This window comes from Euprymna scolopes, chromosome 20, assembly GCF_053919585.1.
Source record: "Euprymna scolopes isolate OS-2025 chromosome 20, ASM5391958v1, whole genome shotgun sequence".
Classification (NCBI taxonomy): domain Eukaryota; kingdom Metazoa; phylum Mollusca; class Cephalopoda; order Sepiida; family Sepiolidae; genus Euprymna; species Euprymna scolopes.
This window is the reverse complement of record NC_136501.1, coordinates 25,865,658-25,893,492: the sequence shown is the minus strand read 5'-3', so window position 1 is coordinate 25,893,492 and position 27,835 is coordinate 25,865,658. Positions and strand designations below refer to the sequence as shown.

Sequence of the window (27,835 nt, the reverse complement as noted above, 5' to 3'; positions counted from 1 at the left end):
TGATTTGTCCCCTTAGCAGCTATTCTTTCAGCTCAAAACCAACTATTTTGGCGAGGTTTTAGAAACCATGATTTCTTGAACCATATGTGAAAGAAACCACAGGATCAATATTAACTATCTATTCATTGTAAGAATTTATGTGGTTGTTGCTGTATAGTTCTATAATTAGTCAACTATGTCGCAAAATTCCTCATCTTATGTTGACGGGTATACTATTTGTGCTTGGTTGTTGGGGCCTATGTTTTGTTAAACCGACATATAAGAAACCTCTGAATCACGTTTTTACTAAATATGTGTGCAGACTGTTTTGCAATTTCTTCAGGATCAGTTGCTTGTTCAATGGGCGTTCAAAAATAGAAACATAATTTACTTTTGCACTGCTAAAAAACACGTAAATTTTCAAGTCTTATAAAATTCTTTGCCATTAATGAAAAAAAACAAATTAAGAAATTTATGTGCAGAGTTTGAACCTACAGACCACGTCAGGCAAAATAACAAAAAAAAAAAAAAAAAAAAGCTATCAACTTACCCACAGTAGAATTTTCACAGCCTATCATTGTTGCTAAGGGACATGAAAAAAAATAGTTTTACCAATGATAGATAAGTTAAAATAACGGTTTTGATTATTGATTATCGGTAATTATCAATTTTCTGAGACAAAACTTAACTAAGATCATTCCCAACTTATACACTAAAGTTCTGTAAATTTTAAAGAAAATCTGTTCAGCCATTTTGGAATCTATAAGGAATGAACTCTCTCACACACACACAAAGTTGCATTTATATAATTGTAGAGATCTATTCCTACTCTTACAATTGCAGTTTGTAAGTTTTCAACTTTTATACTATCCACAAAATTATAAAATGGATTTCCCATTGGATTTAATTTTTTCATCGTGGATTCTACTTTCTTTCCAATTTGTACAACTAGATTCCAAAACATCAATTTTTAAGGTTTCATTTTTTATACTGCTCCAGGAGGTTTTTTTTTTGTTTTTTTTAAATAACTGGATTATTTAAGTGTTAAGTGCTGAGTGATTCTGTAGAACAAAGATGGTGGTAGGAGATCTAGTTGTGGAATAATGGAATAATCAATGCAGTTACGATCTCGAGTGTTGAGTGATTCTGTAGAACAAAGACGGTGGCAGTAGATCAATGAATCAATGCAGTGGTTGGTTTTCTGAATTCATCAATATAACTTTCTGGTGTACTTTTCAACAAGTAATAGTAATCTACTGCGTAGTCTTGTAAATTTTCAATTTTTAGGAAATCTGTTTATTCTTTTTGTCCCTTATCAGGTATCAACGTGTCGAGTGAATATTTACGTCAGTAGTTTTACTGCAATTGTTGTCAGTATTAATTGCGATTGACGAAAATATTTGGTAATATTTTCTCGTGTTTTTCGTCCACTGATTCATTATTTTTTTAAATTAAATGCGTCATTGAATTTTACACATCTAACTTGTTTTGGCCGGGAAAATAAATTAAACAAGCTGGGCTGCTTTTATCGTAACCTATGAAAATATCTTTTTCACTTTTAATATTTAGTTTATGGATACTTACGTCGAATGCAGAGTAATTTGAACCAAATGTATGTATTCAGTTCAACACCGCAAAGCACTTAATATAGGGTTCTGCCTAATCTTTTATTGAACGATCTGTTTCTGATGTATGCCACCACCGCGATTAAAGCATACGTCCATAAACTTTGGGCTAATTTCGATTTGATAAGTAGACATCTTGCCATTTCAAAAAGGGTTCACCATGTTCTTTCAGTGGTGCCATTTTGAAATGAGGAATAAGGGGCAGATTTCTCATTTAATTAATAGAAGTTCAAAGTCTTTACTAGTAAATTCAATTCCACTGTTTGAACGAATACATTTTAATAAGCCGTATAGGGCGATGTCAGCTAAATATTTCTTAGCGGCTAGGATAGTGTCAGATTTGCTTTTTAAGAAATAAACTATAATTAAACCTGAATAGTCGTCAACAAAATTTAATGCATACCTGAAGTTATCTCTTCCCATTGGTCTTATTGGACCTGCCAAGTCACAGTGCACAAGTGAGAAAATTTTGGTGGCCTTTTTGCCTGGTGGTTTGCTCATGTATTTCACCATTTTTCCCTGTGCACAAAGATCACAATTTGGGAGATTGAAGGTATTATTTTCATGCCTTCGACTACATTTGGTAACTTTAATATTAGCAGTATTGCAGTGTCTGAGAATTTTATGCCAGGTTTCCAAGTTCTGACAGGTGGTTTTTGAGATAACCATACTTTTTAAATAATATAGTCGGGCATTTTCTTAAATGTCAAATACGTTTCCATTTGAGTATATCAATTTTGACTTGTTATGGCCAAACTTTATATTCGCGCCTTGTTTGATGGTTACCTGTCTTGCTTAAATGTAGGTATGAAAAGAGCATCTTTAAAAATAGTTACAAATTTCATCTTTATTATGTTTTAGTGATATTTAAACATCGCCTCTTTTCAAGACTATATCATTTATTTGACTACTGTCGGCCAGTTTGACAAAATGACTGGAATAAAAGTTCAAATCAAAATTAATAAAATCAAATTCCTTGGTGATAACGCGTGCTGTGCAAAGATTTTTACCATTTGTGGTATTGCCAAATATACATGTGAATAGAAATGTATGTTCTTGATGAAAGTTAACGTCTTTGATGAAGTCCACTTTTGAGCTTTTATATCGACATTGGAAACTTTTGTGATTGGGTCATCCACAATTATAACAGATAATTTTATTCTTTTTCTTGGGAAAACATTGCGGTGAGATGTGTAATTTGGTTGTGTTGGTTTTTGAGAAGCATTTTTGAACTTCATGATATTGCTAGAATTATTATTGTCCACGAGCATCTGATTTGTCTCTTCATAACTACGCAATGCCACTTTAAATTCACTGAAAGTTATGGGCTTGTCTTTTTGTGTTAGAACATTTGTAAATCGTTTAAAATCGGCTATAAGTTCCTTGAGTGTCATTGAGATTACAAGGCTATCACGAGAGTTTTAATGCATTTGTTGTTGTTTCTGCAGTTATAACAGTAATCATCTCACCTTCGATACATTCTAAAGACATTAGAGATATAACTTTAGGTTTCCCTTTTGATAAATAATGTTCTCTTAATATGTTTAACGCTTTACGTCCATCATCCAAGGCATCTCTTATAATCAGAAACAAACTTCTGTCATCTAAGCATTGAATCAGTTTTGCAAAAACAGTTGCAGTCTTTTTGATAAATTTGGGGTCGTTAGGATTCTCTGGTGGAGATTGAATAAGTTTATGTCATTTTTGAATCCTTAAATATCCCAGAAATTTCACCTGCCACAATTTGAATTTAGATTCCGATCCGTCAAAGGGAAGTCAATGGCTGGGTCCATAACCTGTTAAGTGTTGAGTCGTTCTGTAGAACAAAGATGGTGACAGTAGATGAAGTCGGCGAAGAATCAATGCAGTTAAGATCAGCAGTGGTTCAGTCGTGTAAAGACGGAGACTGATAACAAACTGACTGGAATCCAAAATTCAATATTTTTATAATGAAGCCTGAGGCTTCTCATTGGTTATTTGTCCTAACGCCTAGTTATAAATAAGATTGTCCAAATTCTGGAAGTCATACCCTCTAATTGTAGCAAAAACATTTTAACACTTCCTTTGAGGAGAAAGGTGTAAGTTTTTTGGAATCCCATGGAATAAACAATAACCTCTCTTTTGTCCCCCCCCTTTTTTAACATTTAATGATATAAAAAATAGTATAAACTTTTTATGTTAGCAGTTAATTTTCTTTTATATATATATATATATATATATATATATATATATGAAATCACAATCTATTTTGATTTTGTAAAGAAATTAATTAAAAGTTAGGAAATGACATTTAATCATTCGTATGCATAAATACCAACCCAACGGGTCACTAATACACCATAAATATACAGCTGTTAAGAAATTTTAGTTTAGGCCTCTTGATTCCTTGGGGAACATAGGGCTGCACTGTTAAGAGTAGTACTTAGTTTTATGAAAAAATGAAGTTTAAAAACAAGCAGTAAAAAAAAAAAAGAAAGAAAAAAAATATCTCCTTTTCAAGTCCAACTGTTTTGAAATATGAGTAAACATTTATTGATATTCTCAATCAAATTGCAACACTTTTTGTTTATATTACTAGAAACAAATTCAGAAAATTAAGACAATCAATAGTTGATGGATAGTTTAATCATTTCATGATTCCACTTCTAAAGGGAAATCAATATTTGATGATATTCACAATTACTAGGTTCTTGTTTTGATGTGCAATAGATTTTACACAGCTGTGAGAAGGTCATCTTGTTTCAGAATGTATAGTTATGGGAGTCTACTTTGAAAACCTGAGGCGTTTGAACAGTCTGACAAGCACTGCAACTAATAGCATGACTGCCCGGCTTACCCAGAATTAACAAAATAGAATTTAAAAAATGTATCTACCTCTCTCAATTCGTCTATTTTTCTCCTTTCCCCCGTTTTTCCACATCCCTCTTCCCCAAGCCTATTCCTCCCTCTCTTGTTGTAATGCATTGAAAATAATGTAAGTCATTCACCTCTATTTTATATAATAGACAACATTTGAAATGGCTGAAAAATGAACTCTTCCCCCTGATGAAATCTGGCTCAGTTGACCCTATAGAATGAATTTTTTTTTTTTTTTTTTTTAAACACAGAATATTATTCATCCAGGACATATTTGATCAAGAAAATCTCAACTTTGAGTGTTTGTTTTATAGCTTTTTTACTTTTATCTGGACATACAAACATAGAAGCACACAGAAAACTGCTCTTTATATAATAAAAAAGTATCCTTATGTATTGTTGTCTCAACTTTATTACATTTTTTTTTAATTGTTTTAAACAAATTTTGTTTTTAAATAGGATTTTGAAAAGTTAATTTTATTTATTAACTAAACCAAATTATAATGAGACAATATTTTTGTTTTTGTTAAGGTAATGCTGTTTAAAGTTAAAATGAAATGAAAACTTGTTAAAATTTTATAACAATTTGGCTCAAATAATTTTGGGATCAAATGATAACCTAATTATTAAACATAAATTTCAGAATCATATATTATAGAAGTCTCTACATCGTCAAATTTCATTACTTTATTTTGAATATTTTTTCATGGAATTTTATCAAGAACAAAAATGTTCACTCAATATTTTTCAGAAAATGTGTGTGGAAGGTATTTTTCAACTTCAAATACTAATATTTCATCAACATTGTTTTTTTTTGGATAAACTTTGATAATTTAAAAACCAAGTCTTTGATCAATTTATATTTTATAAATACAATTTTTTTTATAGCAAAATCTAAAATATAATTTTTTGAGCATTGTTATATTAAGAAACTGAAGTCAAAGAAAGAATGAACCAACGAATATAAAATATTGTCATCCACAGATGTATTTTATAAAAGTATAGCTAGACCTAAGTGTAAACTCAGATACCAAATCACTTCTAACCATGACCAGGTACATATTAACATCATAGATATTGATATATAAGATTTATTTACAGTAATTCACACCAAGAAATTAACCATATATATAAAAGGCAAAACGCGTGCGAGAGTTTTTGTATTTCCAAGAAAGGCTTTTTTCGCCAGGGTTCGGGGGGGGGGGGGGGTTTACTATCGCTTAGAGGTGTTTATATACCCCCTAGATAATAATATCTACGATTTGCAAACACGCGTCACATCTAGATTTATTTACAGTGACTTTTACACAATTCTTGCTATTTCGGCCACTCTTGTGTTGATTCGTTTTTTTTTCGTATAAAAGCGAAACTGATGTGAAACTAAGGTGTGGTTTCCAGCCTACGGGCAGGGAGAGTCCAGAAAGCAAATTGGGGAAACAAAACCAGACAAAGTTGGGTAAAAAACAAACCCAAAAGAACTATCCCGCAGTTAAAATTAAGTGCGGAATTTCATTACCTTTGACCTAATTAGATTCACCGCGCACCTGCCATTTATAAACATTAAATTGAAATTGTTTTCAGTTACTTTCCTTTTGTGGGTGAGTAGGTAACTTACCAAGTTTTTCGCCTCAACGTTCCGGGTTTGATTCTACCTACCTACCTACCAAAACTTTTTATTTTATTTTACTTTTTCTTCTTTTTACATCAAGTTCGCTGTTTTTTTGTTTTTGTTTTTTTTTCGATTTTTTAAATGAGGTTTAACGTAGGGTTTGGATCTACCCCCCCCCACACACACACACCTACAAAAAACTTTTTTTGCTGTTTTTTTTTTGTTTGTTTTTGTTCGTTTTTTAATATTTGTTTTCAAGCCTACCTTCCTACCAAAACTTTTTTTTTTTTTTTATATACCACCCTCCCAACACACACACATACAAACACTCGGGCAACGCCGGGTACCCCCCCCCCCCCCGCTAGTAAATAAAGAAAGCAAAGAGAAAGTGTTCTTTAATAAAACAGATTGTACCCCATACCCTGTCTAATACTTCTTAGGAAAATATTGAAATATATTTTACTGATATCATTAAATTGAATTATTCAGTTACAAAGAATAAAGTGGCTTGTAGGTATCAGCTGCATTCAAAATTAGCTTAAAATGATTGGAAAAGAATTTTTAAAAATAAATAAAAACATCTTCTATCTATACATATAAAAGCGAAAATATATGTATGTATGTATGTATGTATGTATGTATGTATGTGTGTTCGCTTTTTGTGTATGTCTACAAAAGGCTTTTTTCGCTGTGATTCTCGGTTGGCTCGCTCCTTAAAACTTTATATGCTGTCTAAATAGTAATATCTACGACTAAGGAACTCTGGTCGCGGCTATCTTTAATTCACCCGACTTTTACAAGCTATTTTCGAGATATATTTTGATCGTCGCGTAGCGGGGAAAACAGAAACTGGCTTCCAGCGCAAAACTAGGCCAAACATCACGTGACTTAATGTTTTCACACCTGTTAATTTCGCTTTATAAATGTCAACTTAACACTTATCAATTCATCTATTCACGTGGTCGAGATGGTTAGGTCGCAGGGTTTTTTTTCCATTTCCTTTCCACCTCCATGTCAAAGGTTCGGGGTTCAAGCCTACCTTTCTACTAAAACTTTTTTTTTTTTATTTTACACCTCCAAACACCTGGCCAACGTTTTTTTTTGTTTTTTTTTAAAACAGGGTTGTTTTGATCTAACCCCCACACACACACACACACCTCCAAACACCCGGGCAACGCCGGATACTCCCCACTAGTAAAAAATAAAGACAAAAAAATGTAAAGAAAATTACCTTTAAAAAATTTTAAAAAGCTATTATGGTGATCAGCAGAGAAAGCATACCCCTGATGGATTTTCTGTGTGAATTGCAATTTATTATTCTTTTATGGAAAAATCGACAAGTGTCACTGAGATTTATTATGTCTTTTTATATTTTTATACATCTTTTAGGAGTAGGTATACCTATCAGCATCTCTGCAATACACACACACACACACACACACAGTATATGAGAGATTAATTGATTCAAGTCTAGAAATTTAACATAATTTCCAATATAGAAGGTAGTTCCAAAAGTAAAGCCGTCTAGGTCCTGATTTTATTTTAACTTAAAAAGTTGAAGAGTTACAAACACTAAAGTGATAGCATTAAAATGAGCAACCTTTTATGTTCTAGAATTTATTTTTCTACATAGTCACCACCATTCTCAATGCACTTTTGCCAGGAATTCAATGACGCATTTCTGCTTCTGACGCATGCCCATGACAGGTGTTGCTTTCTTACACTGTCAATATCTGCAACAGAGAGCTGAAACTTTCAGGTCATGAATGCATAAGTTCAGTCATCATGGCAATGCAATTTGCAATCTCCTTTGATCGATTCAAGCAGAATTAAAAAATAGGATACATTACTTTTGGAACGCCCCTTGTTTATTTCAGATTTTTATAAACAAAAATTAAGTTTTTTTCTTTATTGTTTCTTTTTTTAAAATGCTAGCATTTACTCAAGTGATAGAATTAAATGGTCAACATTTTGTCTGAATTAAATATGGTCTGGTTCTCGGAGGTCATCTTCCAGATTGCAATCATCTTTTTACTGATTTAAACAGTCTAACCAGAGGTCAATGGATGACCAAACTATGACGTTTGTTTTTCTATGTGTATGCAGGTTATATAAATAATTCAAACTCACTTAGAACAATTCACTAGTAGCTACATATAGAAATTTTTATTCCAACTTGCAAATATAAGTGTAATAACATTTAATAAGATATAGCTATTATAATAATTATTTATGGCTTTATAGTACATTTAAATCAAGTTTTAGTAAAGAGGATTCATGTAAGCAATTTGTAAAACATTTATTCAACGTTGGCACAAAGCTGAAAATGAATAGATTATTTTTTCTTCATCCATCCAAGCATATATGAAAGTAGACATATATATATATATATATATATATATACATACTAGCAGGAAGACCCAATATTGGCTGGAATTGAATTAGAATTAAGAACTGTTTCACACTTGCAATACTTTTATTGTCATTAAAATCGGTCAAATTGACTATTTTTAAATCAAATTGATTGATTGATGATTCTAGTGAGGGACCCACCACAATGCACAGGGAAGAAGCTTCACATACCTCCCCGCAGTGACTTAGTCCATAATACATTGTAGTGTACATTGCACTGTAGAGAACCTATTGTTGATTTTATATAAAAAAATTTATATAATGGCTTGAAAATAAGTTTAAAATCCCGAAGTCAACATTAATTTTGAATGTACGCTTGTCTTATCAAAGACCCTATTGTTGATTTTATGTCAGACCCTTCTGCTTGTGCGGTCATAAAACTTCAAATGTACTTGTGATGATAACTTGAATCAAAATCAGGCTGTTCCTTATCGGATTTTTTCTATTAACCATTTTTGATACATATCGGAGGGATACCAATACAAAACCTATTTAAGAACACAAAGTACACACATGTGAAATTTACAAAAAAAAAAAAAAAATTGGCCAAGCCATTTCGGAGCCCATAGGGAACAAACTTACACAGAGAAACCAAGTATCTTTTATAACTAAGAGATATACAAGAGAGATTGATTGATACCAGTCTAAAAATTTTAAATAACAATTTTCAAAAGAGTGGAAGTTTGATGAAATTTTTGTTTGAGCTAGATTACTGTTCGGTAACAATTTCAGTTTTTTTAACATGTTTTTATTGTTAAAACAGACTATGACATATTTTCAGCAACATTTTAAGAGGTATAATAAAATAAAGATCTCAAGAGCAATGCTGAAACAATCCTTTCTGGAAACCCCACCACCCCCAGTAGTTTGCCTCACCTCAGTCAGAGAGTTTGGAAGTAAGTAGCATAATAGCATCATTTTTATCTGCATTTAATTGAACATGCCAGGTAATAACCAACCTGGCAGCTTAACAATTTGTTTCAAAACCAACAAAAAACAATTGTACTCAAAGGCTTATATTTAAACTATTTTACAGCCATTTTCTGAGAAGGTTCAAAAAGCATAAAATTAATAGGAAAAAGAAAAATTTGAGTAATGTTAACCTTTTTCGATTATTATTAAATAAATCTGATTTGATATACATGTCAACTTGCTTCAAATATTTTTATTTATCCCTGTTATGATATACTGGGAGTCATTAACAATTTTACAAATGTTTTACTTCAAGTTCTATGGAAGAACATTGGTATATAAAGAGATGGGAATTTCATGCAACGTCAATGCTTATTTTCAGAGATTTCACCATTCAACTTTCAAGAGATAAATTATTTGGAAGAATGAAATCTAAGTTTTTATTTTTTGTTAATTTTCATGAATTATCATTTTCTTTCAAATCTGATAATTTTAAACAGAAAAAGAAAACTTAGTACAAAATGCATTTTTATTTGTATTTATAGATTCTGATGGTAAATCTATGCTGAAAACATTGGTTCCTATCAGACCATTAATGTTAAATAGTAATACACCTGCTTAATATTTAGATATGTAATCACATAACTATAATAAGTACTCTAACAAACCCATGCTATTGTGTAAGCAAGATTTATAGTAAATTGATTCAATATAATTTGTTGAACAAAAAAATTATCCTGTCATAAAATCTTTTAAAGTTTTGACTTAACATACAAATTCAACATTGCACTCACATGACTACAGGAACATTCTGGATGATTGACGGCAGGGGACATGGCCAATTGAGATGTCACTGTATGATGAAATTTCTCATGGAAGCCATTACAATGAGACTCGCAATTGTAGCCAAGATGTCATTTTGACATTTCATTGTTGACATCTTTCAGGCAAAAGTACAGATTGAATTTATGTGTTATATATTGCCTCTCTTGCAAATGATGGTATGCCCGTGTTTGATAAAATTGTTGAAAACTGCAGACTGCCCGTAATGGTGGCTATACAGCATAACGTGGTTTTGTATTTATTTAAGTATACATAATTTTTTTTCTGACATGTAATGATTTTTTTGTTGTTTATGCTAATTTTTGTGTGGCAGTATAATTAAACAAATGATTTATTTAGTTTGCCAAGATGAGAATAAACAAAGAATACCAAAAAATGCAAAATGAAACTTATACAGATATTTATTTAAAAAAAGAAAAAAAAAGCAACATAAATAGTTATAAATTGATTTTCAATCTTAAGTAGGTTTGACAAATGTTGCACTCCATACTTAATGGACATGTCACCTGTATCATTTATTTACCTTACTGTGTGTTACAAAAGCAACATTATGTATGTATTTGCAATATAGACTATAAAAAAAAAAAAAAAAAAATTAATCTATGTTAGTTTAAAAAAAAATTTTTTGTCTAAAACAAATAAGTAGAATCTGAGACAACTGTTTAAATGGTAATGGGAGAATAAATATATTTGTTTCCATTCAGTCTCAAAAGACAATGAATATCCCCTCTAAGGGTGCCTGCACAAGGGGAGGGGGCAAATCAATTATGAAGCAAAGGTTGTACAATCTCCAACCACATCTCTCTTAAATGGGCACTGTTTGTTTGATTTCTGTGGTAAAGAGATGTTCAGCACAGCTGGAAACAATATTGACATAAGTAAAAACTTCTCTCACATACAGTACCTGGTATACCCAAATGGTCACCCATTTTAGTACTGACCAGGTTGAACAAAACTTAACTTTGATGATTTAATAGTAATTGGTGCATCAATGTGATTATGCTGTGTGTGTATGTGTATAGTTAAGCAATGATGTGCTTGGCCAGTATCAGACAAGTAACTACTTGAGAATACTATGCACTGTATGTGCTCTCCAGTTATCTTGGCATTGTTTCCAGTCATCCCAAACTTATATATACTTGCAAATGGAATTAAATCAGTACAAACTCAGAAGTGTAGTTGGAGATTGTGCAACTTTTGCCACAAAAATTTCACATGCAGGCACCCATCAGTGGGTATCCATAGTATGTCAAGCCTGAATGGAGCCATTATATATATATATATATATATATATATATATATATATAGATAGATAGATAGATAGATAGATAGATAGAGAGAGAGAAATATTGTTGATGTAACAGTGAAAGCAAGCAAATACTAAAATCAATACAATTCAATAAGTTTAACCAATATATAAAAATGAAGAAAATGCCATAACACTAATAAAAGGTGTACCAGTTAGAATGTTGAAAATTTCACTTATAAAAATATATAATAGAAATGAACTGACAATTCTTATATTATGTCAACTATTGTCCACATTAAGGACATTTCTATTAAATGTGTTTGTATAGAAACTATTACTTATGGTGATTTCAGGTATGAAGAAAAATCTGATGGAAATTTCCAAGTTCAAATAAAAATGGAGTCTAAATTTTATTTAGTTTTAAGTCTGTTAAAATGAGAATTCTAACCTTTGTAGTCAACATTAATTTAAATGGAAAACTTCAGTAAGCGGATAATTGAAGTAGGTTTTATTTTTTTTAAGAATTGTTAAAAGTACCTTCAAGTTTAGATGAAAAACTGGTGCTGGTAAAATACAACATAAATTGATAGTTGCAAGTTCATAGAAGATATGCTCAGCTCTTTCGCACCCATCACCAATGCTGTCGTTTTCAATTAGAAGTTACAATTTTAAGATGAATCATTTTGTATGGTGTGTTAACATTTCCCTTTGATTTGTTTTGTTTTTTTTTTCGCTTATTTAGATGCATTTTGCATCTGTACATGAGACTTTCTCCATCAGTCGGGTGATCACTTTTCAGTATGAAACAATATTTCTGCTAATAAATGTGCAGATTGAATAGACTTATCTTATTTTAGATGTGTCAACTCATTTCGATCACCACCCAACTCTCATATACACACACACCCTAATCTTATTATATAAAAGACAAACGTCTATATCCAGTTAAAACTTGAGAAATACACAGCACCCACAATGTTTTTTATCAGTGTAACCCCGGATGTATAATACCTTTAAACAAAAATTTTTTTTAAATCATTATTTGGGGATGAAATGGGCATTAAAATGTTCCTAAAACGTACACACATCTTTTAATGTTAGTGTGTAAAAAGAAGTAACCGATTTTTTTTTTTTTCACATCTATTTCTCTTATACCAACTTGAGTTATGTATGTGCTTATGTCCAGAAAGAGAAATAGTTTGAGCAAAGAAGGGGTTGGGAAGGGGAAGAGGGAAAAAGGTTTTGTGACACTTACCTCCCCCCCCCCCAACAATGCCGGGTAGCTGTGTGTGTGTGTGTGTGTGTGTGTGCATATTAATATGAGTGATAAAAAGTCTACTGTATAAAAACACTCTTGATATAGAATGCAAAATTAAAAGTTTTATGGTTTATCACTTAACAATACATGTTAGACCAGCGTTTTCTACTATATCAGACATTTGAACATTACTCTTCACCAACACCAGAAGGAAAACATGCCAAGCATCATCTCCACCACCATCATGGTACGTAAAAAGAAAAAAAACTTATATTTCCTGATAAAGATTCTGTTATGAATTGAAATAGCGATTTTAATTTTAATGAATAGATATGTTTGTTTATCAAAAAAAAAAAAAAGTTGCACTTATTTTGGTCTTCAAACCATTAAATTTTGAAATTTGCATATGTATATATCTCTCCAGCATTATTTGTTACTATCTGAGCTAAGTCCACGTGTGTATAAAAACTTAAAAACAACATTGTTAAAAGGTATAAATGTATATTTGCACATGCATAGAAGTAATTCATTTAGTCAACTTACACTTTCCCCTTTTGCAGCTATTTTTACCGGCTTTACACTATTTCGAATTTGTTCCACAGGTTTGAATTCACTATATATATATATATATATATATATATATATATATATATATATATATATATATATATATAAAAAGTGTGTAGACCAAACATTGACACAGTAGCTTGATAGAAACCGTTCTGTACACAGACAAGGTCACACACACACACACACTATATATATATCTCATACATACATACACACAAAACAAGTGACTTGTCAGGTCACTCATTAAACTTGAGTGAGATTTAAATGTTTAAAAGCAAGTTTAAAAAGCCAGTTTAATTTTTTTTTAATCTCTTTCTACTTGCTGTTTCTCTGCCGCTTACATAGTAAAATAAAACAGGCATATTTTAATATTTTGTATAATTAAAAATGTATAGTTTAATTACACAAAATACATGTTAAAATATTCCTTAGTTTTGAGGTAGTTATTTATATTTGTTTGGCTCACCACTCTTATATGCTATCACCATCACTTCTGTCACCCCATTTTTCTCTCTCTGTTTACTAAGTCAAAGATAATAAAACTAATATATATATATATATATATATATATACACATACATATATATATATATACACATATATATATATACACACACACACACACACATACTAGCAAGCCACCCAGCATTGCCCGGTTGTAAAATACGCTTAAATACGATATTTTGATTAATGCCAATTTTTTATTTATTATATTGGATCCAATATATAATAATGATTTAAAAAATTAAAAGAAAAAAAAAATGACTCGTGCGCCACTACTGAGAATCAAAACCAAAATATTTAGCTTGCAATTTAGTTTTTTCTTTGACATTAATACCTGAGCTATAAAGACATGCTTGCTGCAAGGCTAAAAATTAAAACATGAACCAATAGCTATTACATTACGCATGCATATTTGTAATGTCATTGTTCAACCTTCACCTAGCAAATTCCATTTCTTTAATTTTCACACTTTTGCATCGATTTTCCCCAGCTAAAACCCAAATATAAAGTTTTGCATGGGTTTGAATACCCTATATATGAAGTTTCATGTCTGTAGACCAAAAACTGACAGAAGTTTGGTATGCAACATTTTTAAACAAATATATATATATATGCATACATAAATATATATATAGAAAGAGGTTTGTGTATACTATAACCTTTTTACGCAAATATTATGCCGATGTAAAAAAAAAAAAAAAAAAAAAAAAGTATAAATCATGTAGTATATCTGCATGAATTATACGTAATAGCTACAGATGATCATCCCATAAGAAAACCAAAAAACTCATAGGGAATTAATTAAAATGAATGTTTAAAAGAATATGCAAATTAGCTAGATCTTTTGCAGATGAATGCAATTCCACAACCCATATATACCAAAGATGTATTTAAATAGAAAGGAAAAGTCTGCATGATGTACATACCAGTAACAAAACAAAAATATCATATTCCAAAAATTATGTAAATTGATCAAGTAGTTTTATTTTTATAAAGAAAATCATTTTTAAATGATTAATAGAAAATTCACAGACATGATAACATAAATCTTGTAAGTTTGAATTATTGAGTTATCTTCCTTTGCGTTTTGTTTTATATTTTAATTTAGATAGTTTTCAAAACGGCAGACAAGACAGTTGGTCATCTGTTACTCATAAAATTTGAATTTTTATTTAAAAATAGAAACTACTTGGTCAATCTACATGATTTTTTTGATATAGGATATTTTCATTTTGTCACGGGTACATACAAAGATTTTTCTGTATTTTTGTTTTTTTAATATAGAGGGAAGTCTAGATGAAACCCAAAAATGGTTTATTATGATTTTAATTATGAAACAAATCACGTGGATATTTTGCCACTATTTTTACATTTTAATCTCCTGGGTGGTGGTGGTGAATAAACAGAGTTGAATTGAAAAGTTGTAGAAAATAAATGGCTGCTTATAGAAAGGAATTCTAAGGTCAAATATTGCCCAAAGGGAAAAAAACATTTGAATATTCTCAACAGAGAACATATTCATTGTTAATTACATTCTTCTCAATTAAAAAAAAAAAAAAATCCCTTGAAATCTGATATTTATAAATTCCTTTCCATAAAGAAATGAAAGGGAAATAAATTATTTGGAATGTGCTCAGACAGTTAAATATTCATGTATAATCGATCAGAAAAATGCAATTGGGACACCACCCCACTCTGAACCCAAATCAAAATATATTCATTTAGAAATGTTTTAATGAATTCCTAAAAAGTGCAAATTTTAGCATTTGTTACCTCTGCAAAGGAAGTTATGTTTTTGGTTGAGTTTGTGTACAGTCTAGTATCCACATCATCTGACCAATCATCATCAAACTGTGAAATTTAAAACTTACTTTATTCTGGGATGTCAAGACCAGGAAAAGGTGAAGGTCACACCGTTGGTACTAACTCCAATTGTATTCATCATAGACACTTGCTACTGGTCCCTATTATAACCAATGAAGTCGTGCATCTCATGTGACCTTGACTTCTGACCTTGAAAAGTCATGTTCAAAATTTTGATGGAAGTTTAACTTTCTAAGTTTGATGCATGGATCTGACGTACTTTGATAACAGTATAACCACTATGGAAAATTTTAACCTAATCAGATAATTTCAGAGTTATAAACACTGCCATGATATAACTTTGGGAATACTTCATAGAAGTAAAGCCCAGATAAGATTTTGGATCATCTTCAAGTTGTCAGTTGGAGGCAGCATGCACTCTTAGAACTGACTTATATTCTTAGTATTATATATAAAATTCAAACTTAATATTTATAATACTTCAAAACAAGTAAAAATCTGCGTTAATGAAAACTCTGAAAACAGAGCTGACATGATTAGTGAGGAAAATATTAAATCTTATTGATGGGATCAAACACTGATTCAAGTTTTTCCAAATTTTGGCATCTATAATTTTATACCTTCTGCCAGAAGTTTAACATTTTCTTTAAACTAGAAGTAAAAAGAAAAAGAGTTTCTCTCATAAATATCTTTTTTTTTTTTTTATTTTTATTTTTTTTTTTTTTACACAGGCATCACCACATTATCAAGGCTAAGAGGCCACTCGACGATAAGGGTTAAAGAGTGTACAGTAGAAATTGGACAATATAGTAATCATTAGTAATGACAATTCGGTAAATTTGTTAACTTCTTTGGAACGGCTCATCAAAAACTTATTTACGTTAGACTTGAAGACAACCATATTGTAGTCAGCCGGAAAGCAGGAAAACGGAAGAGAGTTCCACAGGCACGCAGTTCTAAGAAAGAAGCTTTGTTCATGGAATCTACGTTTAGGTTTAGGCACAGATAAAGAGTGGGGGGAATTATTGATAGTGTTTTCAGCTAAACGAGTGTTTCGTGTGAAAGTTTGGGGAGGGGGGACCATAGACTGAAGCTCAGTCGAACACTTTCCATGAAAATAACGATACATCAGAGACAAACTCGCAACATCTCTTCTGTGAAATAGAGGTTGCATGCAGGGAAGAGAAAAGGACATCTCCTACGAGGCTACGAAGTCTATTTTGAACTCTATCGAGGCAGGACAAGTCCTTTCTAGCAGCTCCTGCCCAGATGTTGCAACAGTATTCCATCCTTGGACGTACCTGGCTCTTATATAGATAGAGAATTGCATCAGCAGTGAGATATCTACTAGATCGATAGAAAGATCCCACCATTTTTCCAGCGGTCTTGGCAACAGATTTGATGTACGTGTTCCATTTAAGATCAGGAGTAACGGTCAAGCCCAGAAGCTTGTCAAAACTTGAGGCCTCCTGAAGACGAGAGCCATTCATTTCAATTGGTGCCAGATGTGGATCAGAATGTTGATGATGTATATGTATATTCATTTAAATAAAAAAATTTTTTTAAAAAGGTGAAAAAATGAAATTTGATGTGTTTTATGAGAAATAAGAAATAATTTGTTTTTAAATTACTTTTTAAATAAAAATGAATAAAACTAATCTTAAGACATTGTAAAAATATTGTAAGGAGGAGAATGGGATGAGTCCGTTAGACTCTAACAAAAACATGTACGATGGAGGTTGCATGTGTAGCCGTTACACATATCAACTATCTTCTTTTGTATTTGCATAGTGATTTGTACATGGTTCAGTTGGATAACACGGACATGTTTAGACTAATGTATTGATATGTTGGGTGATGAGAACACTTTGCAAATGCATATCTTTTCGCATTTCTGCTGAAATTAAACAAAGAGGGGAGAACTTTAATGCCTATTAGATATTATCCTCAAGTGTCTAACAGTCTCTCTGCATAGAGGTTTGTCAGGACAACCTAGCATGAAGATACTTTCCCTGAAAGTAAACGCTGATTAAATATTCAAAATAACACGGTATTCAAAGCACAAATAAAATCTCACTATGGCCAACTGGCTTTTGCTTGGGTGCACTTTCTCTAATATAGCACTTGAGGTAACATGAAGCTGGCTACTCCACCAGACTAGATGAATTCTTGTCCTGAAATCCAATAAGACCAAAAGAAATACATACTATTATATATTTAAAATAGTCAATTGGGGAGAGGAAAATTATATTCTCAAATTCTTTACTAATTCAGTGTTTGAGATGTAAAGGGTACTTGTGCATTTAACGAACCAGACGTGACTCAGCATTTGTCCGGCGCATGACATCAACAGCCGGATAAAACCGAGTGTTGCCGATAAAATAAAAACAACGCTACAAAATAACTGTAAATTGAAATTGTAAATGTAAAAACATTCAAAAATAAATAAAAAGCAAAAACCTATGGTTCATTTATGCTTTTTTTTTTATTATTATTATTATTATTGTTTGAAATTGTTTTCTGTTTGCAAAATAAATACATATAAAACATTTTTTGTAAACAAATAATAGTTAGTAATTATTTTTTTAATGAAACTTTTTTTTTTTCAACTATTTACATAAAATAACCAACAGAAATGATATTTGTAGGATAATTTTTTGTTTTGTTTAAACAAATAATAGTAATTGTGTTTATTATGAAACTTTTTTTTCAACTATTTACGCAAAAAAAAGAAAAAATCATAAGAAAAAGGAAAGGAACAAATTTTTTTTTTTAACCAGGATTTTGTGGGGTTTTTTGCCAGGAACATATTTTCTCAGGAGGATGTATTTTCCTCAGACTTTTGGAGGGCATCAGACGACAAAGTGAATGGAGATGAGATCGAGAATGTGATAGGAAGCTCCTTACCAACCGGGTAGCTTTCGGCGATGTGGGTTAACATGGCTGCCTACCAAACTTTTGTCTCCCCATTAACTCTAAAAGATATGTGTCCAAAAGCTCTCGGTTGGTTCCACATTCTCGGTTATTGCACTGTTTGCTTCCCTCCATGCTCTACATGATTTGTTGTTGCCTGTGTTACGGGATCTACAAAGTTAAGGCTGTGGTGGTGGTTCACCGTTAAATGGTGATACCCCTCCTCTCCTCCCACTTTGCTGTAAGCCCTCCAACAGTCTGATACGACTGTGATCCCCGGCAGAATTTTTTTATTAGTGGAAGAAAGGTTTCGGCATTCTTATTTGGTACGTTAACCAAAAAACCCTCCTTTTCGGCGTGGTCAGCATATCCAACGAAGACCCAGAGACCGGTGTTAGACGTCTACTGACGTCAGGCTTCTGGCGATTGATGAAGACAGACTCATCGATTTCGACCATATGGGTGGCCTGGGCCACCTATCTGCTGGGAATTCCTGAGAAAGTAATCTCGGCATATATCTCACAGGAAATTTTTCCAATCCACAATTGTGTGGCATGACTGCAACCCACATTCGCACTGGAGAGTCCTAGTCGGCGCTGTCTCGAACGCTCATATTGAAATTTTTGTCTGCTACTCGACGTGTGTCGAGTTGAAACTAAGCGCGCAGCGCCGGACAAAGCCAAGCAAATGCTGAGTTACGTCTGGTTTGTTAAATGCACAAGTACCGAGAACTTTAATAGAATATTCAAATATCTATGTATCTCATAGAGAGATCAAATGTTAGCTGAAGAAAAGGGGCCTCTTGATTTTTGAGAATTTCAACTAAAGTAAAATGAAACACTAAAATCGTTTTGTGCCTAAATATGAACAGTTAGAGTTGAGATATGCCAACTTCATCAGATGTTATATTATTTGCCTCGTCTCTAGCAACTACTTGACTAGACGAAATGAATCCCTATAACTCAATTCTCTAGTACATGTCCACTGACCAGACTAACCTGTCTTATATTCCTGATTTTCTGTGTTGATGGAACTTAAATAAAGTTAATATAAATGGTAAAGATGTTTGTTTTTAACTAAGACCTGGTGATCCCCTTTCTTTTTCATCTAAAAGAATCAAATGAATACAGACGCAGCATCATTATTTCAAAATGGCTATACTTAACAAGCATCTAATCATCCCAATCTCTACACTTAGAATGAAAACTTTTACAATTGACGAAGTAAACAATAGTTTATTTTGAATTTATGTAGAAAATTATTTTAAATGAAATTGAGCAACCTTTTGCTTAAATCAACAAAATTTGTGTTATAAACATTTCTTAAACGAATGCAAGTTAAAATAAGTATAGATATCCCTGTTTTAAGTGATTAAGATTTCTACTTGTTACCAATAAAACAAATTATAAATTTTATATAGAGAACATTGATCTTTATAATCTACTAGACCCCCCCCCCTATGACTCGAGTATTTGTTATATCAAAAAATATATAAAAATTAAAAAGCTACCATTCATTCTTTATGACATCATTTATTTTCAAGTCTATTTTTTCCTGATAATAATCATTCATACTATACCCCCCTCCTGTCTTATTTACATCATTCACCTTAAAATACTTAAGTGAACAAATTAAATTAAAATGAAAGCTCCAAGTGAAATTAACAATAAAAATAGCACTGCTGCCCTTCACTATCAGTGATATCAAACTGTAACTCAAGTACATGTCAGAACGTTTCAGCAAGCTAGGAAACCTACCAGACATGTTACTAGTTTATTTTGTAAAAGTTTTTTTGTTTTTCTTTTTTCATTATCTGGCACCTTTCTCTGCAAAAAGAAAAATATATATAAACAAATATATTTTTTTAATTATAAGATATCTTGGGGAATATCCAGCAAGGGATTAATCTCTATATTAATAAAACTTCCAAATAATACATCATGTGTGTTTTCTTGCTTATACATTACTTTGATAAATACACATTACATTTTTTAATTTATTTTATATCAATCAAGTACTTATTTAAAATCAAAATAAAATCACATAAAAATAGAAGGAACTTTTAGAAATTCTTACAAAAAAAAAATAAAATAAAATAAAAGGTGCTATTCTATTTTATATTAAGATTTTTTTTTTTTTTTTTTACAATATCATGAGATTTGTGTTCACAATGGACAGAAAAGACAATGTTTTACTTGAAAATCAGGAGGGGGGGTGAAAATACACACACACACTATATATATATATTAGTAATTTATAAAATATATATGGCGATTAAGCTACACTGAATATTCCGCGTTTCATCCACTCTAGGACTCCTCAGGCTATATATTATATGGATTCAGGGTTGAGAGCAGGTGAAACCAAGTTTCACTGTTCATTTCCAGGCAATAATAGGTATGACTCCAAGTTCATAATTTAGAAATGTCACACAATAATGAGTACATGCACTTAACACATACTGAACATCTACATTTTACAGAATACAAGACCACCATGAATGCATTGGATCAATATTTGTTATACATTATTAAATTTTAGAATATTTATACAATCTTGTGATGTCATCACTTTCCCTTCTCTCTAAACATAGTCAATCCATTGCAATAAAAAAAAGACAAGTCTTTATATAATTCTATTATTGTAATATTCTTCTTCTTTTTTTTTGAATTGGTTGCAATATTTCACCCCACCTCTATGTTTACCGAGTGCATCAAGTTCCGTCCGGGAAATAAAATAAAGTCGTCTTAACCGAGAATTCCTCTATTTTGAGTCATACTGCACACATTTTTATCAGATTCTTCATCTATATCCAACTCCCTTTTCCTCATCATCTGCCACCTCTATTCCCTTGACATAATTGCATGGCCTGTAGAAATGCAAGTTGAATGCATGGTACAATTAAAAAGCATTGAATAAAACATGAAATTCAAAGATCGATCAATTTGTTATTTTATTGTTTACAGATGATCGAAGAAGCAAAGAATGATCCAGATTTCAAATATTTTATATATATATATATATATATATATATATATATATATATATTTAATTATTTTTTTACTATAATAATTAAATTCCACAATAACCAAGACAACCATATATCACAGGATATGTTTTATTACACAATGTATTTCTTTTGTTCCGTGAGAATTTGTCAGGCTTATGCATAAGCCTGACAAATTCTTACGAGAATGAAACGCGGAATATTCTGCGTAGCTTAATTTCCATATATACTTTCATAACTTACTACCTAACTCTACGTATGTATCAAGCAGTGTTGAAGTAAATACTGAAAATTTACGCACAAAATTATATCTTTGTATATTAATTAATGTGATCAAATGAAATAGTTATCTATAATATAAATCTCACCTGTCTGTTTAAATGTATGTATGTTTGTATATTTGCCTAAAACTTTTGACAGATTCGACGGATTTTCACGAGATCAGTATCATTTTGAAGCTTGACTCTTCGGCCGACAAATATCGAAAAATTGACCAAAAACATTAATTCCTTCAACCTCAACTGGGCACTTTTCTACAGGGATGGTTGTTTTTTTTCTACTGACATTTTTTGCAAGTCATTCAGCCCTTGGTCACATGACGTTGCAGAAAAGGCGCTATTTCGACCACCCGTGACGTCACAACCATGGTAGACACATCGTAAGATAGTTTTTTTTCACTTCTTTTTCCTCTGGCACGTTGCATGTTTTTTTAAAATTTTATTTGCGCTTGCAATTTTCCTCTTTTTTTGCTCAACCAACACCCTTACACACACCTCCACTTTCTTTTCCGCCTTCATGTCACAGGTTCGAGCCTGCCTGTCTGCCTACTATAACTTTTTTTTTGCTCACCATACACCTCCAAACACACACACACACTACTAAAACTAATGTTGTTATTTTGTTTGCTTGTTATTGTACACACAAAAAATGAATGAGTAGTGGTAAGATGGATGGAATAATGTATAAATAATTAAAATAAGGAAGAAAGGAGAGATGGAAAGAGGGGTAAAAGAAAGAGAGGATAATTTCTTTAAAAAAAAAAACAAAAAAAAAAAACAGACATTATGTATTTTAGTGAACCGTCCTCTAAAATAATTATTTCCTACCTAATTTCCACCACCATCAATTTCACCTGATTAAGTTACTTCCGGGTCTTGATAAGTGATTGACTCTATAGTAAAAAAAAAAAAAAGTTTGAACATCTCTGACATCAGAATAGTGCCAGGGACATCAACTACATAGACAGCCTTTTTCTCAATTTAACATATTTGACTAGTATCTGTTCTGATACTACACTTCACCATTTCTGTCCTCGATCATTAGAGGAGAAATCCTTCTAAACTGAGGCAATTTTTATTTTTCTTCTGATTGGGGAGCTGGATTTTCCCCACATTAAAAACTGACCTTGTGTGAGAGGAAGAGACACATCGGTCCGGGCAAGGAGCCCGTCATGATGATGATGATGATGATTGTGTCTAACTCTGCCCTCGTGGGGAGGCAAGTAAATAGGAACCTATTTGACAGCAAAAAAAAAAAACACACTGCTCGTCTATAAATATAAAAGCGAAAATGTATGTTTGTGTGTTCGCTTTTTCTGTATGTCTACAAAAGGCTTTTTTCAGAGAAGCGATCGCTCGCTTCACAACTTTCTAAGACTTTTTATATCACATATAAATCGTAATATCTCACAGTTAACAACGAAGCTCGCCTGTCTATTTAATTTGCTCGATTTCGGGAAGATAAATATTCAACATTTGTCGCTCGCTGCATGTGGGTTAGTCTTTTTCCTATAACATCTTGGGAAAATAAAAATCCCACAGTGAAACTTGACCTCATTAACTCATTAAAACGGGCACCTGCCACATCCAAGTAATTAAATAAATTCAAACGTGTTTCCGTTAGCATCTCGCGGTGGGGCAATCGTTAACGTCGCACTTCTTTTTTTCACACTTTAATTTACAACTTTGCCTCAACGGTTCGGGTTCGATCCTCATATTTACCTATCAAAACATTTTTTTAACCCCCCCCCAACCCCGGAGTTTCCACACACACCTCCAAACACCCGGGCAACGCCGGGTATCCCTCGCTAGTCATATATAAAACCAAAATGGTAAAAGTCAATTTCTCAATTTGAATTTTATATTAAAGCAGTTTTGCAGAAATGTTGATATGCAAAAAATGTAAAAAGAGGTTTGATGAATCAAGTTTTGTTCTTGAAATTAGACAATGAAAACCTTGGCAGTTTTAGCATTAGTTTTATTTGTTCTTATTTTTCAAGAAAAAGTTTATGAAAAGCTATTGAAAGAAAATATTGATATTGTATCTACCATAAAAATATTTTTTTCTAACAAAAGGTATTTTTTAATATATTCTAATAAAATCTTAAGCACCCAAATATTCTTCTGTTATGAGTGGACGCTCTTTGTTAGTAAAATCTCCATTAAAAAGTGAAGAAAAAAATGCTTCATCAGTGTTTGCATTAATATTCATATAAAATAATGTCACAATTGAGGTGGGGGTGGACACAAAAAAAAAAAAATGTCTCAAACTGGAAAGTAAAAAACAAAAAAAACATCAATTGGTATAGAAAGGGAAAAAGTTTCATTATGTAAAGGATTTTGGTCTGAATTAATTTCAATGAGGGAGTTGAGTGTCTGACTTGCTATTTGTTTTTCCTTTTTCTTAAATACTTAAAAAATAGTTTACCGGCAATTCTTTTACTCGATAAATTTTGAGTGATTAGATGGATATTGGTATAGATACGATAGTGTAAACATCTCCACTGGTTCATGTGTAAAATGTTGAATATTGAATGAAGCAGCAAGTCCTATGAACATATGTCGGAAAGAACTGTTGGAAATAAATCATACACAATCTACTATGACTCCCTACAGGTACGTATGTAAAAAACCTGACATAGTGATATGGGGAAAAAAGGATAAAGAAGCAACCCTAGGAGAAGTTAGTGCCCCCAATGATGCTGGGTTAAACAGAGCTAAAAGGAGAAAAGATAATGAAATACCAAGGTTTTATGTACGACATGAAAAGAAACTGGAATTTTAGGAAGATCTCCATCATTCCAGTAATTATAGGAGTCACTGGACTCATGAAAAAGAATTTCAAAAACTACCTGGCAGATATACAAGTGCAAGAGAAATTTAAACAATTGCACTTAAAATGAAAGTCAGAATCTTAAAAAGATCTCTCGGTTGGAATATCTGAGTTAGCAAGTGAATGTTTGGCATACAGTAGGATGCCCTATCCCCAGCTTGAACAAACTGATAAGAAAAAAAAAACAAAAAAAAAACAACACATGTATATAAATATTCATACAGATCTTAATAATAAAGACCAATATGTATTTATATAGAGTGAAGGATTACAAAAGAAAAAGTTACCAATGAATATTTAAAAATGAGATTAAACAACAGAATTTTCGATTTTTATTTCAAACTTCTTTTGAGATTAATTAACATTTTTTTTTTTTTTTTTTTCTTTTTTAGAAAATAATCGGATCATCGAGACAACGAGACAGTTATCTTTGGAAAGTTTGGATAGAATCTGCAGCAAGGAGCAAATGAGAAAAATATTTAACTTGAAACTCTTAAACACTGTCCAAGTGTGGGGGGGGGGATACTCAACTTTGTGTTTCACATTGGGAGAGCAGGTGCAATAACAATGTAAACCTGACAACACAGGTGTATTAAAAGGTACAAGAAAGAGAGAAAGTGTGGTGTTGTAACGAAAATAGTTGAGAAAACAGAGATCATTTATCTTAGTAATTCCTTGAAATTGGATCCAGTCCAAGATAACAGTGATTGAAGAGCAGGAATTTAGTTAGTTTTTGGTAGTCCCCCCCCCACACACACACAAATAAACATTTGGATTGATTAATAGAGAAAGTCAAGTAGTTAGTTATATTAAAGTCAGGAAAACTGTAGGAATATTAACAATCATTTACAAAAATGAGGTCAATCCTCATTTTGTATTTAATACCTGTATATAACTTGTGATATACTAATAATCATTTTCATCACTTTAGAATGAAAACTACTAATAAAAAAATTTAACAGATGAGTGAAGGGATGGTTGTATTCATGCCTTTTTCGAAATTACAATTATAAACCTAATATTCATACAGATACAACATATTTTATACTATTTTATTTCAATAATGCTCAACTCCAAGTTCAGATACTAAAAACCTTATACCCAAATGATATGCAAATGTTCTATATATTTTTCTAACCAAAAACACAGCAGTTAGCCTTTATGGATTATTTAAAAGTTGCTTATATATTATAAATAGAAATTGTATATATTTTTATATCGATTGACTGTCATTTATTTGATTATTGTGCATCCCTCTCTAAAATCTCTCTCAACGTTTGTTTTTATAATCTTAAAAAATAATAATCAATGGATTTCTAAAGGCTTAAAGCAATTGACAAGTTTATGCTATTAAATATATTTTTTAATAGCACTGTCTGTATATATTTAAAAATAACATGTAATATCAAAATTAAAATTGAAGAATTAATTTGTGTATCTATTTTGGTGCCTTATAAATGTAAACTCTAGTAGAAAAAAAAAAACTGATCTTTCTTAAGAGTTGTGAAGTTTCAATGATTCAGTCATACAACTGGTGACCAATTTCCAGAAGGCATCATTAAGCAATTGTTCCTCTATTTAAATACGTCAGACTTCGGTCAAAAGTCAGGTTGTCAATTTAAGATGACAATTGCATTTGTAACTCAATCACACTTCACTTAATAAGTGGATGTAACAAGGGAAAGAAAGCCAGATCACTAATGCGGACATCAATCGTTTTCCATTGTGAACATACCTAAAAGTTAAATGACTGGGAAGGGGAGGGGGTAAACATAGTACTAGACAAAAAATGAAATAGATACAGCTAATGTAAAAAAAAAAAAATAAATAAAAAAAATACATTAAAAAAATTATTTTTCCATTTAATGCATCAAATTTAAAACCATTAATTAAAATGTCAGGTTCATTAACTTATGAAAATTTAAAAAAAAAAAAAAAAAAAAAAAGCAAATTGCTTGACTATTTGCTTGTCATAAAATCACAGTAAAGCCTTAAAATATTTAAACAATATCTGAGAAAGTGAGAAAGGCTTTGAACAAAACCAACTCAACTAAGCAGCTGCCACATTAACCCCAAAAGAAAAGCAAATCTACATCATTTGATAACAACAGTTGCCGCAGATGTTGTATCAAGAGTTTTCGTTATCAGGGATAGCTGCCTACCTCTCTCTGTTTTTACTTAACTCTCAGACACAAACCTATCACTTTTACATTCTGATACAATAAACACACACACACACACACACACACACACACACACACACACACACACACACACAGAATATGAGGTTAGATTAAATCCTTTTAAATATTGTATTAGGTAAACCCTGAGAATTCTTATTTTTAATTCATTCAGTGGATTCTTAATATTATACACTACTGCTTTATTTAATTAAATTACGTCATTTGTTCCAAATATTTATTATTCTAATTGTGTAGTCAATTTAGTTTGCCAAATCTTTGCCAAGTTTTCAATTAAGTCATCCTCTCGGATTTCTCTCAAGTAGTTAAACCTACGAATTCCGACTTATTTTTAAAATTGAAATCCTCAATTTTTTGATGGATTAAGAAGGGTTGATATACTACAGACACAAACGTTAAGATTCAGACTGTAGAAAACAAAAGAAAAGGAAAAAAGAAAAAGCCCCCCCACCCCCACCCACTCACCCCAAAAAAGGTAAAAAGAAAATGTTGACATGTATTAATTGCTTGGAGAAGTTATAAAAGAAAGGAGATTAATAAAAAATATTTTGTTTTTTTTTTTCAAAGAAAACCTTTTAATTATTTTCTGGACAATAAAACTGAATTAATTTGATAATAAAGTAACTTTTCCAAGGATATGTGAAATTAACATTTTTCACATTGAGGGTGGCCTACCAGAGAATCATGTCCAGACAAAAACATTAGGCACCTAACTGGTATCAGTCATAAGGGTAACCAATAGCATGTTCATTATTTTAATTGGATGAGTATTATTTATATTAATTTATTTATTGCGGACTATTATTCTCATCTTTATTAGTTGTTGTTTCACGACGTTTCGGCCAACTATTCCTTCGTCAGGTGGTAACTGCGACGGATAGGAACTTCGAATCTCCTAACTGCATTCTCAGCAATCACTGCCATCCGTAGTTGTTGTCGTCTTACAACAACTAATAAAAGAT

General features: G+C 31.6%; 1 protein-coding gene and 1 long non-coding RNA gene across 6 annotated transcripts in view; one reads left to right on the top strand and one right to left on the bottom strand.

Annotated features, from left to right (window-relative positions):
* Nucleotides 1-27,835, bottom strand: part of LOC145241375 (uncharacterized) — a 101,677-nt gene that overhangs the window by 47,804 nt on the left and 26,038 nt on the right. The gene's annotated exons all lie outside the window — the stretch shown is intronic.
* On the top strand, nt 12,875-27,325 carry LOC145241374 (uncharacterized). Its single transcript, XR_013862542.1, has 3 exons — nt 12,875-12,990; nt 21,982-22,219; nt 25,065-27,325. It is a non-coding gene; the product is annotated as an uncharacterized LOC145241374 (long non-coding RNA).